Source organism: Dendropsophus ebraccatus, chromosome 11, assembly GCF_027789765.1.
Source record: "Dendropsophus ebraccatus isolate aDenEbr1 chromosome 11, aDenEbr1.pat, whole genome shotgun sequence".
NCBI lineage: Eukaryota > Metazoa > Chordata > Amphibia > Anura > Hylidae > Dendropsophus > Dendropsophus ebraccatus.
In genome coordinates this window covers 57,815,718-57,828,790 of record NC_091464.1, presented here as the reverse complement: position 1 = coordinate 57,828,790, position 13,073 = coordinate 57,815,718, and the positions used below count along the sequence as shown (strand labels likewise).

General features: G+C 49.5%; 1 protein-coding gene across 7 annotated transcripts in view; it reads right to left on the bottom strand.

Annotated features, from left to right (window-relative positions):
• Positions 1–13,073, bottom strand: part of BCL9 (BCL9 transcription coactivator) — a 134,422-nt gene that overhangs the window by 23,166 nt on the left and 98,183 nt on the right. For 3 of the 7 annotated variants that reach the window (XM_069944647.1, XM_069944653.1, XM_069944652.1), the window contains exon 1: positions 10,684–10,917. The exons of 1 other annotated variant lie outside the window; for it this stretch is intronic. The gene's annotated coding sequence lies outside the window, so the exon portion shown is untranslated. 3 more of the 7 variants (XM_069944649.1, XM_069944651.1, XM_069944650.1) reach the window with 3 other exon arrangements.

Sequence of the window (13,073 nt, the reverse complement as noted above, 5' to 3'; positions counted from 1 at the left end):
CATTCATATCAATAGTGTGTACAGTAATCCTTCGCCTTATTCTGGTGCATGGAAATATCTCCTTACACAACACTCACTGTCATGATGTCACTGCAGAGGTTTGTCCCACGCTGGGACCCGTACGGGAAGAGGAGAACACAAAACACGGCAGCTACTGCCTATGTGAAGACAACATCTGACAGCAGCTGCAAGCTTCTCGGATATCTGACTATAAGGGGAGTTACTCAGCTTTTCTGGCATCCAGCAACATGATCTACCTATACAGAAGCAGGGAGTGCCTGATCTCAGGAAAGCTATCAGTGATAACGTCTATAACATAGGCTCTTCAAGATACAGCACACTAATGATGCATTTACACAGATTTATCTGACAGATCTTAGAAGCCAAAGCCAGGAACAGACAACAGGGAACAGGTCATAAAGTAAAGACAGATTTCTCCTCTTATCAAATCCATTCCTGGCTTTGGCTTCAAAAATCTGTCAGATAAATCTCTGTGTAAACGAACCATAAGGGTCCTTTTACGCGGCACAATAATTGAGCATCTGGGCCACACAAACCATCTGATAGCAAGAAATTTTAAAGCAACGCAAGACCCAATCAGCTGAGGATCAGACATTTTCCCGCTCCTCGGCTGATCAATGTCCCTTTTGTGTTTCTAGCAACACAATCAGCCTGTGTAAACGAACCTTAAAGGGAAACTATCCGCAGGTAAGACGACTCTAACCTGCTGATATGTCCCTATTGTGCACGGGGCGCTGAGGATGAAAGTATGTCTCTCTTACCTTCATCCTCAGTAGTAAGGCAGTTTGGCACACTGGGGGTGGAGTTAGGGCCCCCATAGCCCCGAGTTGGACTGCTCCATTGATAATTATTTGAAGGGAAGGGCTGGCAGTGGAGAAGGGGGGGATAACCCTTGACTCCAGTCTTCTAAACAACGTTCCTACACGCAGAATTAAACTGCAACGTGAACGGAAACAGCATTGAGGATAAAGGCAAGAGACTAAAGCCCCTATTACAAGGGGCGATAAGCGGGAGCAAGCAAGTGCCAACCTGTCAGGTCAGCGCTCGCTTGCTCCTTGTTCCCCGCTGCCAGCGCTATTACACACACTGCAGCGGGGCAGCGCACTGACTGGATAGGATAGGATGGCGAGAGCGTGGATGGGAAATGTATACACCGGGCCGCCGCGGGTTAAGAAGTCTGGGCGTTTACATACTCATAGCAGGATCAAAATTCTGCTGCAAGCATGTATCCCTATTCAAACTAACAGTACTGGGAATAGCAGCGTATTTCGCTGCATAAAATCCGCTGCTATTCTGTTACATGTGAACCCACCCTTAATGTCAATCTGGTCCATCACACAGCATACCCGTTAACACTACGGAATCAGCGCCAAAATTGACAGGTCAATCCTCTAAGAGGAGAGGCGCAGAGAGCGGACACACACAAACCCTCCTATTCTAACAGACAGCAGGCAGGATTCGGGGCAGAGTCTTCATGGGAGAGTTACGCACAGAATTTCGACGCCGATTCCGTAGTGCGAACAGGCCCTAATACAGCTCACTGCTGAGGGTCTGTTACAGTTGCATCCAGTCTGAATAATCATCATGATCTGAGTTTGTGTACTGAGTTCAGCGATATATGGGCAAAAAAAGCAGCAGGCTCCTTAGTTCTGGCTTTGTAAACAAAGTGCAAGCAGTAAGTATTTCTGCTTGCCGTCAGTGAATGGTAGCATTCTTGTTTGCATCCAGAGGTTGAAATCCCTGTACAGATCTAATACACCTTCCAGCTTCATTGTAGCGTTGGGAAAAGTCTAAACTATATACAATGTATATAGTCTAGACTCCTCCCGATGCTACAATGTATATAGTCTAGACTCCTCCCGATGCTACAATGTATATAGTCTAGACTCCTCCTGATGCTACAATGTATATAGTCTAGACTCCTCCTGATGCTACAATGTATATAGTCTAGACTCCTCCCGATGCTACAATGTATATAGTCTAGACTCCTCCTGATGCTACAATGTATATAGTCTAGACTCCTCCTGATGCTACAATGTATATAGTCTAGACTCCTCCCGATGCTACAATGTATATAGTCTAGACTCCTCCCGATGCTACAATGTATATATTCTAGACTCCTCCCGATGCTACAATGTATATAGTCTAGACTCCTCCTGATGCTACAATGTATATAGTCTAGACTCCTCCCGATGCTACAATGTATATAGTCTAGACTCCTCCCGATGCTACAATGTATATAGTCTAGACTCCTCCCGATGCTACAATGTATATAGTCTAGACTCCTCCCGATGCTACAATGTATATAGTCTAGACTCCTCCTGATGCTACAATGTATATAGTCTAGACTCCTCCTGATGCCACAATGTATATAGTCTAGACTCCTCCTGATGCCACAATGTATATAGTATACACTCCTCCTGATACTACAATGTATATAGTATACACTCCTCCTGATGCTACAATGTATATAGTATAGACCCATCCAAGCTAAATATCCCTCACTCCAGACTGATACTACAATGTATCATGTCCCCCACATGTCATGTGATTACACATCCTCCTCCTCCTCACTAGTGCTGGACAACCTCAGTGATGTCACCAGAGCCAAATAGAACTCAAGGACCTTAGCGATGTCCTCACAGCACTGGAGCACCTAAGTGATGTCAGGGACGGAGGTTTTCAGGCCTCCCATTATAAATACACCAGGCTCTCCCCTCCCCCGTTAAAAGGTTTGGGACAGTGGAAGACGACGAGACTGACCACAAAACCACAATCCACTACTTTTACTCTGTTCTCATGTATGTAGGAGCCATGTGCTTATCCCTGACCACTGGCCAGACGAGCGCATGTTACACTGCTGACTGCCACACTCCACCAAGGAGACAGGTCCAGCATGCTGGACCTGATACATTCTCCTATCACCCCGCACTAGGGAGACACCACCGGCATGCTGGACCCAATACATTCTCCTACCACCCCGCACTAGTAAGACACCCCCAGCATGCTGGACCCGATAAATTCTCCTACACCCCCCCCCCTGCACTAGGGAGACCCTCAGCATGCTGGACCCGATACACTCTCCTACCACCCCGCACTAGGGAGACAACACCAGCATGCTGGACCCGATACATTTTCCTAGTACCCATCACCATGGAGACACCACCAGCATGCTGGATTCAATACATTCTCCTAGTACCCTTAGCGATCTATCCTGTGATTTAGCCATCACCCAGCCCTCCTAGACAACACACTAGTTCTTAGGGTCCTATTCCACGGGCCGAGCAAGGCCCGATCAACGATGTAAACGAGTGCCGATCTGCTAGATCGGCGCTCATTTACTGGGCCTATTCCACAGCCCGACAATCGTTTAGCGAGGGCTGCAGGGCCATCGTTACCGATGTCCTTGCAGCCCTTGTTTCATACATTACCTGTCCAGGCACAGGTCTTCTTCTCCCAGTCCCGCGCCGCAGCAGCTTCGGAGTGACCTGTCTGAGCTGATAGACCACTCAGCCAATCACTGGCTGGGACCGCCGAGGCCCGTGATTGGCTGAGCGGTCTGTCAGTTCAGACAGGCTGCTCCGAAGCTGCTGCCGCGCGGGATCGGGAGGAGAAGACCTGCGCCTGGACAGGTAAAATGTATGACGCTTTGAAATCGTCGGGCGCCCGCCGCGCACCGCTATTCCACGTACTGATGCACGGGTGGCGACCAATGATTTTAGGTTTGAACCTAAATGAACGATCAGCCGATGACAACGATCATTGGCTGATCGTTCTCTCTATTTCACGGACCGATTCGCCCGATTATCGCTCCGTGGAATAGGCCCCTAACTCTTCTTCCCAGTAGTCAATGTAACTAGAAGAGATAAAGAAGGTGATAAGTATAGGAAACATTATTTATTTATTAAGCGCCCATAATTTCACTGCACTGTAACAATCCCAGACAGGGACATACATATCTCCTCTATTTGATCGTAAAGTACTGGTCAGCAGAACTACAACTCCCAGGAAGCATGTTCAGGAGTTGTCAATGCAATGTAGGAAATGATGGAAGCTGCACTCACTATCCAAAGTTTTCAATCCTTTATTTCATTTTTAAAAATAAAAAAAAAAGACACGGTGTGGACAAGGACCAAGGCCGACGCCAGGCAGGAATGGTTACAGCCTGTTTCACACTACCGCGCTTCTACAGACCACCGTAGAATGTCTGTAGAATTGCGATAGCGTGAAACAAGCTGTAACCATTCCTGCCTGGCATCTGCCTTAGTCCTTGTCCACACCGTGTCTTTTTTTTATTTTTAAAAATGAAATAAAGGATTGAAAACTTTGGATAGTGAGTGCGGCTTCCATTCTTTTCCTACATTGCATTGACTTTCTACTATTTGTGGTTGTGGAGCCAGCACCACTCTGGACCTTGTATCCTAGAGGGACCTTCATATAGCAGGGCTAGTAGTGCCAACCTCTCTGACTTTGTTTATGTTTAGGAGTTGTATTCACATCAATGACAGTTTAGTGTTACTTTCTCTTTATAGGCTGTCAGCAGGTTTAGGCTGTCCTATCTCATAACTAGTGACAGAGAAGCTGAACAGAATGGTGTATCACTTACATTGTTCTGTGCAGCTGATTCATAGATATCCTCCTGAATAACATGGACAATAAATAGTCCTCTCAGTTATGTGCATGAGCCCAGTAGTCCTGGATATTCATTAGAAGCAGAAAACTCTGCCCACCAGCTGCTGATTGGTAGTTATCTATCCATGCTGTATAGGCAGTCACCTGGAGGGCAGGGGGAGGGGTGGGGCAAGAATCCGATTCTCTTGCATATTAGGAAAACGGCTGAACAGAATGAAGTAAGTAATACACTGATCTGTTCAGCATTTAGTTTATGCTGCTTTCATTTAAGGCAGAATAAAGCTAGTGACAGATTCCCTTTATGTAGCGATTCCCAACTTGTGGCTTTTTGGCTTTCACAGAAATATAAGGGTCCTATTAGACAGCTCGATGACAGCCCGATCTATAATGTAAATGAACGCAGATCTGCTAGATCAGTGCTTGCTTATCAAGTCTATTACACGGCTCGATAATCGTTTAACAAGGGCTGCACAGACACTATTAGCAAATGTCCCTGCGACCCTTGCCCTAAACTGTATACATTATATCTCCACACTCCCTATGCTGTTCTGCCTTCTGGTCACTTGCTGGAGCTTCCGCTGAAGCTACAGAGCAGGTCTCAGAACTGACAGGCCCCTCAGCCAATTACCGTCCGGAGCGGAGCGTGGAGAGGTAATTGTAAAAAAAAAATAATTCCCCTCACAATCGTCAGCTTTTGACACAATTTTAGGCAAGGGCCAAAAAACACAATCAGCCAATGACAGAGCAATAATTGGTCTCATTCGGCCGATTATCTCCCTGTGTAATAGGGCAATAATGGTGGTTTTACACGGAGCGATAATTCGCCCTATCGCACGATTAACGATTTTAAATGAACAATGTTTTTTTATAACGATCAGCGTTAAGACGGAACGATAAATCTTACGGAAAAATTGCTATGCAATCGCTTAAGCCTATCTCACACATAGGTGAAATCGCTGAAAGAATGTTCACACGGAACGGTCTGAGAATTTTTTTGCGAACGATCAACGACGATTTGAGAACATGTTGAAAGATCAAAATGTACGATTTCTTCGCTTGATCAATCGCTGCATTTACACGTACGACTATCGTTCGAATTAATATGCTAAACTACAACTCCCATCAGGCACCAGGGCATAATGAGAGTTGTAGTTATGCAACAGCTGAAGAGCCATCTTTACCCTGCGCTATATAAAACAAACCCTCAGCTGTGATAACGCATGCCCTCGGCACTGGATTTAGTCCTCTGGCTGTTTTCTTTCACTGACAGTCAGCAGAGATTTAAAAAAAATACAAAAAATTGATTAGTTAGAAAATTGCTGAATTTTATTTGCATAAAACTAGAACACAATCCCTACTTATAAGGGTGCGATTAGCTGATCCCAGTGTATCCCCAGGTACTCATCTGCAGTCTGTTAGGAGACCTTGGCAGTAAGCGTCTCCCTGCAACGCCACCACAGGAGAACTTGGGTATACCACAATGTCCGTTGTAAACACAAACCTCCGATAGGTTATATGGTTTTCTAAACTGGATATCCTCTTTAACCCCTTGAATATGGGCCCAATCCAGCTATTTACATGGTGGTACAGGTGGCACATGCAGCTTCCTATCCTAATCCTTACAGATCCTTCCAGAGACCATAGGAAACTTGGACAGCTAATAGAGCAGATCATAAGCAGAAATAAAGCGCAGGGAAGAGGGGAGAGCAGGCAGCAGAACTCCCTGACATCTGCCACCCCCACTCCCCCAATACTAGAGGAGGAAGCGCTCCTGGTGGCACAGGCTGGGAAATCCTTTACAGCTGTCACCAACTTAGCACACAGTGAGAAGGGTCTGCAGCACACTGCTGGGTGAGCAGGGGGATCAGCACCAAGCCTGGGCCACCTCTGTACTTCCAGCTGCTGGAGGACTACACGTCCAAGCAAGCCCCACCTGTCTTCTCACAATGCACTAAATTGCACTCCTAAAGATTTGCTACAATGCATCAGTGCAGAGCTCATGGTGTATTGTTTAGGCTGGATACAATGTTTTTATTCACTGACAGCATATTATTCTAGTATATTATAGAGAACTTTTCTTTACACTCTTTAAAGGGGTGATGCGCCGCCCCCCAGAGGTCAGTGATAGGCTGAAGATTCCAATGCAGAGTGTATAAGGCATCAGGGCAAATCCAACAGGGATTCCAACATAGGGGTGCAATGGACCAGGGGTAACAGAAGGGGCAATTGCAATCCAACAACCCCTTTAGGTTGCAAGTTCACATATGTTATAATTCCTATGAGTGATAGGGAGAATCCCTGGGTCCAGCAGCAGCAAACTAGGGGCCACGGTGCAGCAATGGTGCGACTCCCTATAGAGGGAACACTTGATATGTATTACATCTATATGCCCCGTCACCATATAACTCCACTATATGAAGTCCCCAGGACAGATGGTTATGTGCCTGCTTATCCTTCTATCACTCTGGGGAATCCAAGTAGTCAGCACCTTGCATGGAAAGACCACTGAGAGCCATGCTATGCTTCAATGCACCTGTGGTGGCGCTGCAGGGGAATAACACACTTCCTAGATTTCCTTACCTACTAAATGGGATTGCTGTGACATAATCACTGGGGGTCCCCAACCATCCCAAGTGACAAATCTTCACCTGTGAGGACCCCAGCACAATGCTAACACTTCTCTCACAGACAGCAGTACCTGTACGAAACGTGAGCCATCACAGCAACATAACTAGTCACCAAGCTGAGATTTATTTTTTATACTGTCCCTTTAAAGGGGTTATCCAGCGCTACAAAAACATGGCCATTTTTTCTCCGCTCGCCTCAGTTCTATTGAAGTAAATGGAGCTTAATTGCAAACCTCACCTAATCTGGATACAAGAGCGGGGCAAAAGTGGCCATGTTTTTGTAGCGCTGGATAACCCCTTTAATGACAATTACTATATATTGAAGTCCTGCATGGAGCTGATGTTACCTGCGGGATCTCTGCTTGCTGTCAGTGAAAGGGAACACATTCCGAGAGCTGAACACATTGGCAGCACAAACCTCTCTCCTACCCCGACAGTGCGTTACAATGTATTAGCGCAAGTAAAATGTATCAATGAAGAATCCGGGACATAGACTAGATGTGATAAACTGTAACAAACCCACAGCTGTGTGAAGTAAAAGGACCCCCTGATCACATTATATATAGAGGACAACAAGCCAACCTTACCCCTTTGAATAGAAATTATGATGAATGAAGCTATGTATAATATATATATATATAGATATATATATAGATATATATATATATATATATATATATATATATATATATATATATATATATATATTTATTTTTTGTTTTTTTCCCTGGATTACACATGGCTTCTCCTCACCTTAATAGATCTAAACATGTAAAACGGACATGAATTTAGGCACTGTCACTTTAAACAAACTTTTGCCTTACACAACAGACTTGTCAGAAGTTTTGATCAGTTGGGGACTGACACCCCCAATCATTAGACAGAGCTGGGAGAAGAGCTCATCTATGCTCTTCACTCCCCAGCTTGCTGCAACAGGCAGTCTCTATTGCAAGATGTCAGATCACAGCAATCGCCTGGGGTCTGAACACCCTGACACCTGACATGTCACAGGGACACCTATCAGATAAACTTCTCTCTTCTGTAATAAAGCTGGTCACATCTGAAGATTTCGTGGTAGTGAATAAAAAAATATATAATTTTTTTTACAATTTAAAAAGAGACAGTACAACATTTTACATATCCAGAATAATTACAAACGTATAACTGAACTAAGACCTGAGACGTGACATCTCGGATCCTCCAGGATCTCTGCTTGCTGTCAGTGACTTTCTGTAATCATCCAGAGGTTGGGAACTTCTATGGACCGGATAGGAGTCACAGCTGGGGGTTTGTTACAGTTGTGTCATCTCCTGACAGTAAAAATGTTCAGACAATGTATCAGCAGCGCAGAGAACATGTAACCTGGTATCTGGACGGCGGAGATCAGAGGCTGAACACCTCAGCAGTATCACAGGACTGTCTAGACTGGATGGAACTGAAGCGAACCCTCAGCTGTGAGAAGTGTTGGCTCTGTGCAGGTTTAGGCTCTGAATGTAAACAAAGCTTCTATTCAATGACAGCAAGCCCTGAATACTTCCAATTCCTTCCGATACAACCAGCATTATGAGTGATGTCACCCTTAGAGGGGAAAGACACCCTGACAGAGGTGACCCTGCACCCCATACACTGCAGGTACCGTGCCCCAACATTACCAAGCTGGGAGGCTGTACTGGTGGCACCGGCTGCTGTGGGGCAAATGTTCCTTCTCTGTAGAGCAATACCGGCCCCAACATCTCTACAATATCTCCCCAACCCAGGGCCGTTCTCACCCTACTGCCCCAGAACCACCCTTACCCCAATCTCCCCTGACTGTCCTTACCCCAGACCCTTCCCTCCCCCCAGTCTCTACCAACCTTCCCAAAGACTCTCCTACCCCAGGACTTGTCTTTATTCTCCTGCCCCAGATCCCCCCATACCCCTGAGCCCCCCTGTCCCTTCTTTACCTTAGCCCTGTCACAGACGTGTCCTCATCCCACAGCTCTCCTGCCCCAGACTCTTCCTCCCCTCAGTCCTGCCCTTATCCTCTGGCCCATGCCCCTTCCTCCCCTCAGTCCTGCCCTTATCCTCTGGCCCATGCCCCTTCCTCCCCTCAGTCCTGCCCTTATCCTCTGGCCCATGCCCCTTCCTCCCCTCAGTCCTGCCCTTATCCTCTGGCCCATGCCCCTTTCTCCCCTCAGTCCTGCCCTTATCCTCTTGCCCCTGTCACTTCCTCCCCTCAGTCCTGCCCCTGTCCTCTTGCCCCTGTCACTTCCTCCCCTCAGTCCTGCCCCTGTCCCTTCCTCCCCCCCAGACTCTCTTACCTCAGTCCTGCCCCTATCCTCTTGCCCCAGACACTTCCTTACCTCAGTTCTGCCCCTATTCTCTTGCCCCAGTCCCTTCCTCCCCTCAGTCCTGCCCCTGTCCCTTCCTCCCCTCAGTTCTTCCTCTATCCTCTTGCCCCAGTCCCTTCCTCCCCTCAGTCCTGCCCCTGTCCCTTCCTCCCCTCAGTCCTGCCCCTGTCCCTTCCTCCCCTCAGTTCTTCCTCTATCCTCTTGCCCAAGTCCCTTCCTCCCCTCAGTCCTGCCCCTGTCCTCTTTTCCCGTCCCTTCCTCCCCCATACTCTCTTACCCTTAGTCCTGCCCCTGTCCCTTCCTCCCCTACCCTCTTGCCCCAGACGCTTCCTTACCTCAGTCCTGTCCCTTCCTCCCCTACCCTCTTGCCCCAGACGCTTCCTTACCTCAGTCCTGTCCCTTCCTCCCCTACCGTCTTGCCCCAGACGCTTCCTTACCGCAGTCCTGTCCCTTCCTCCCCTTGCCCCTATCCCGTCCTCCCCTCAGTCCTTCCCCTTCCTCCTCTTGCCCCTGTCCCTTCCTCTATCCTCTTGCCCCTGTCCCTTCCTCCCCTCAGTCCTGCCCCTGCCCTCTTTTCCCGTCCCTTCCTCCCCCTATCCCTTCTTTCCCCATACTCTCTTACCCTTAGTCCTGCCCCTGTTCCTTCCTCCCCCTACCCTCTTGCCCCAGACGCTTCCTTCCCTCAGTCCTGCCCCTTCCTCCTCTTGCCCCTGTCCCTTCCTCCCCTACCGTCTTGCCCCAGACGCTTCCTTACCTCAGTCCTGTCCCTTCCTCCCTCTCCTCTTGCCCCTGTCCCTTCCTCCCCTTGCCCCTGTCCCTTCCTCCCCTCAGCCCTTCCTCTCCTCTTGCCCCTGCCCCGCACATGCAGTTACAGCGGAGCCGCATCCCCCTCCACACGCCGGCCCTGAGCCCCTTTCCCCGGCGTCCACCGTGTGGAGCAGGCCCGAGCTCCTCTCACGCTCCCAGGCCGGAGAGGCCTGACCCCGCTCCCTCCGCCCGGGCCTAGCTCCCGCAGCGTGTCCCCGTTACCCGGATCCGGGGCCTGCTAGCGTGGAGCCAGGAGCGACACTCACCGGTAGCGGTAGCAGCAGGGACAAGGCGAAGCTCCCGCCGCGGGGGGGAGGGGGACTGGCTGGAGGAGGAGGGGGATATACCGTGACGCGATCACCGGGGCTCCCGCGGTCTTCGCTCCCCTCACAGCCGGCAGTGCGGGCCGCTCGGCGGCAGCTTTAATCTCCCGCAGCCGCACACAAGCTCCATTGTCTTTTTTTTTTTCTCTCGCTCTCTACCCCTCCTTCAGCACCTTCTCCTACCTCCTCCCCCTTTCCGGCTCCTGCAAGTGGTGCCTTCCTCCTCCCCTCGCCGTGCCGCCGACCAGGCCACACCCCCTCCGCTCTCGGCGGACACGCCCCCGACATTCCCAGCACTTACCGCCGCTTCGTGTGACACTCGGGACACGCCCACCTCGGCGAGAACGACCACGCCTCCCCAATTCCACACTAAAGGCTTTCGTGAGAAATCAGACACGCCCATATCTGACAAACCCCGCCCAGCCCGCCTGTTCGTTCTTCCTTTCTCTCGCTCTCCCTCTCTCTCACCAGAGGAACGTTCCACTCCTCGCTGCCTCCCCCCGCCTCCCCTGTGAGCAGTGGTACCGCCCCCGTCCTTATCCCTGTTCCCTCCTCCCTCCAGGGGGCGGTGACCCCTCCCACCTCCATTACTTCCCCCCTCCTCCACCCCCGCCCCCTCCCCTGCTCGCACTGCCCGGCCAGCTCCTGACAACTGCACTGATTGCTGCTGCTGCCTGCAGCCTGCGCGGTGCCGAGCCATTGTTATGTCCCCGGCCTGGAATCCTGCCTGATACTAGACAAGCAGCGATACAGCGCGCTGCCTGCATGTCACACATCCCATGTGGAGTCCAGTAGGATACAAAGAGCTTCTGCAGCAGCTGAGGAGGCGCAGATTACACCATGCATTATGTCAGATACCTATGTACGTGTCAGCTGCTGCTGCAGAACCTCATCATATACACAGCTGCTGCAGAACATCATCATACACCTCAGCTGCTGCAGAACATCATAATACACCTCAGCTGCTGCTGCAGAACCTCATCATACACCTCAGCTGCTGCTGCAGAACCTCATCATACACCTCAGCTGCTGCTGCAGAACCTCATCATACACCTCAGCTGCTGCAGAACCTCATCATACACCTCAGCTGCTGCAGAACATCATAATACACCTCAGCTGCTGCAGAACCTCATCATACACCTCAGCTGCTGCAGAACATAATACACCTCAGCTGCTGCAGAACATCATCCTACACCTCAGCTGCTGCAGAACATCATAATACACCTCAGCTGCTGCAGAACATCATAATACACCTCAGCTGCTGCAGAACATCATCATACACCTCAGCTGCTGCAGAACCTCATAATACACCTCAGCTGCTGCAGAACCCCATAATACACCTCAGCTGCTGCAGAACATCGTCATACACCTCAGCTGCTGCAGAACCTCATCATACACCTCAGCTGCTGCAGAACATCATCGTACACCTCAGCTGCTGCAGAACATCATCGTACACCTCAGCTGCTGCAGAACCTCATTCCACACCTCAGCTGCTGCAGAACCTCATCCTACACCTCAGCTGCTGCAGAACCTCATCATACACCTCAGCTGCTTCAGAACATCATCATAAACCTCAGCTGCTTCAGAACCTCATTCCACACCTCAGCTGCTTCCGAGCATCATCATACACCTCAGCTGCTGCAGAACATCATACACCTCAGCTTCTGAAGAACCTCATCCTACACCTCAGCTGCTGCAGAACATCATACACCTCAGCTGCTGCAGAACCTCATCATATACCTCAGCTGCTGCAGAACATCATACACCTCAGCTTCTGAAGAACCTCATCCTACACCTCAGCTGCTGCAGAACCTCATCATACACCTTAGCTGCTGCAGATCATACACTTCAGCTGCTGCAGAACCTCCTCACACACCTCAGCTGCTGCAGACCCTCATCATACACCTCAGCTGCTGTAGAACCTCATAATACACCTCAGCTGCTGCAGAACCTCATCATACACCTCAGCTGCTGCAGAACATCATACACCTCAGCTTCTGAAGAACCTCATCCTACACCTCAGCTGCTGCAGAACCTCATAATACACCTCAGCTGCTGCAGAACCTCATCATATACCTCAGCTGCTGCAGAACCTCATCATATACCTCAGCTGCTGCAGAACCTCATCATACACCTCAGCTGCTGCAGAACCTCATCATACACCTCAGCTGCTGCAGAACCTCATAATACACCTCAGCTGCTGCAGAACATCATCATACATCTCAGCTGCTGCAGAACCTCATTCCACACCTCAGCTGCTGCAGAACCTCATTCTACACCTCAGCTGCTGCAGAACCTCATCATACACCTCAGCTGCTTCAGAACATCATCCT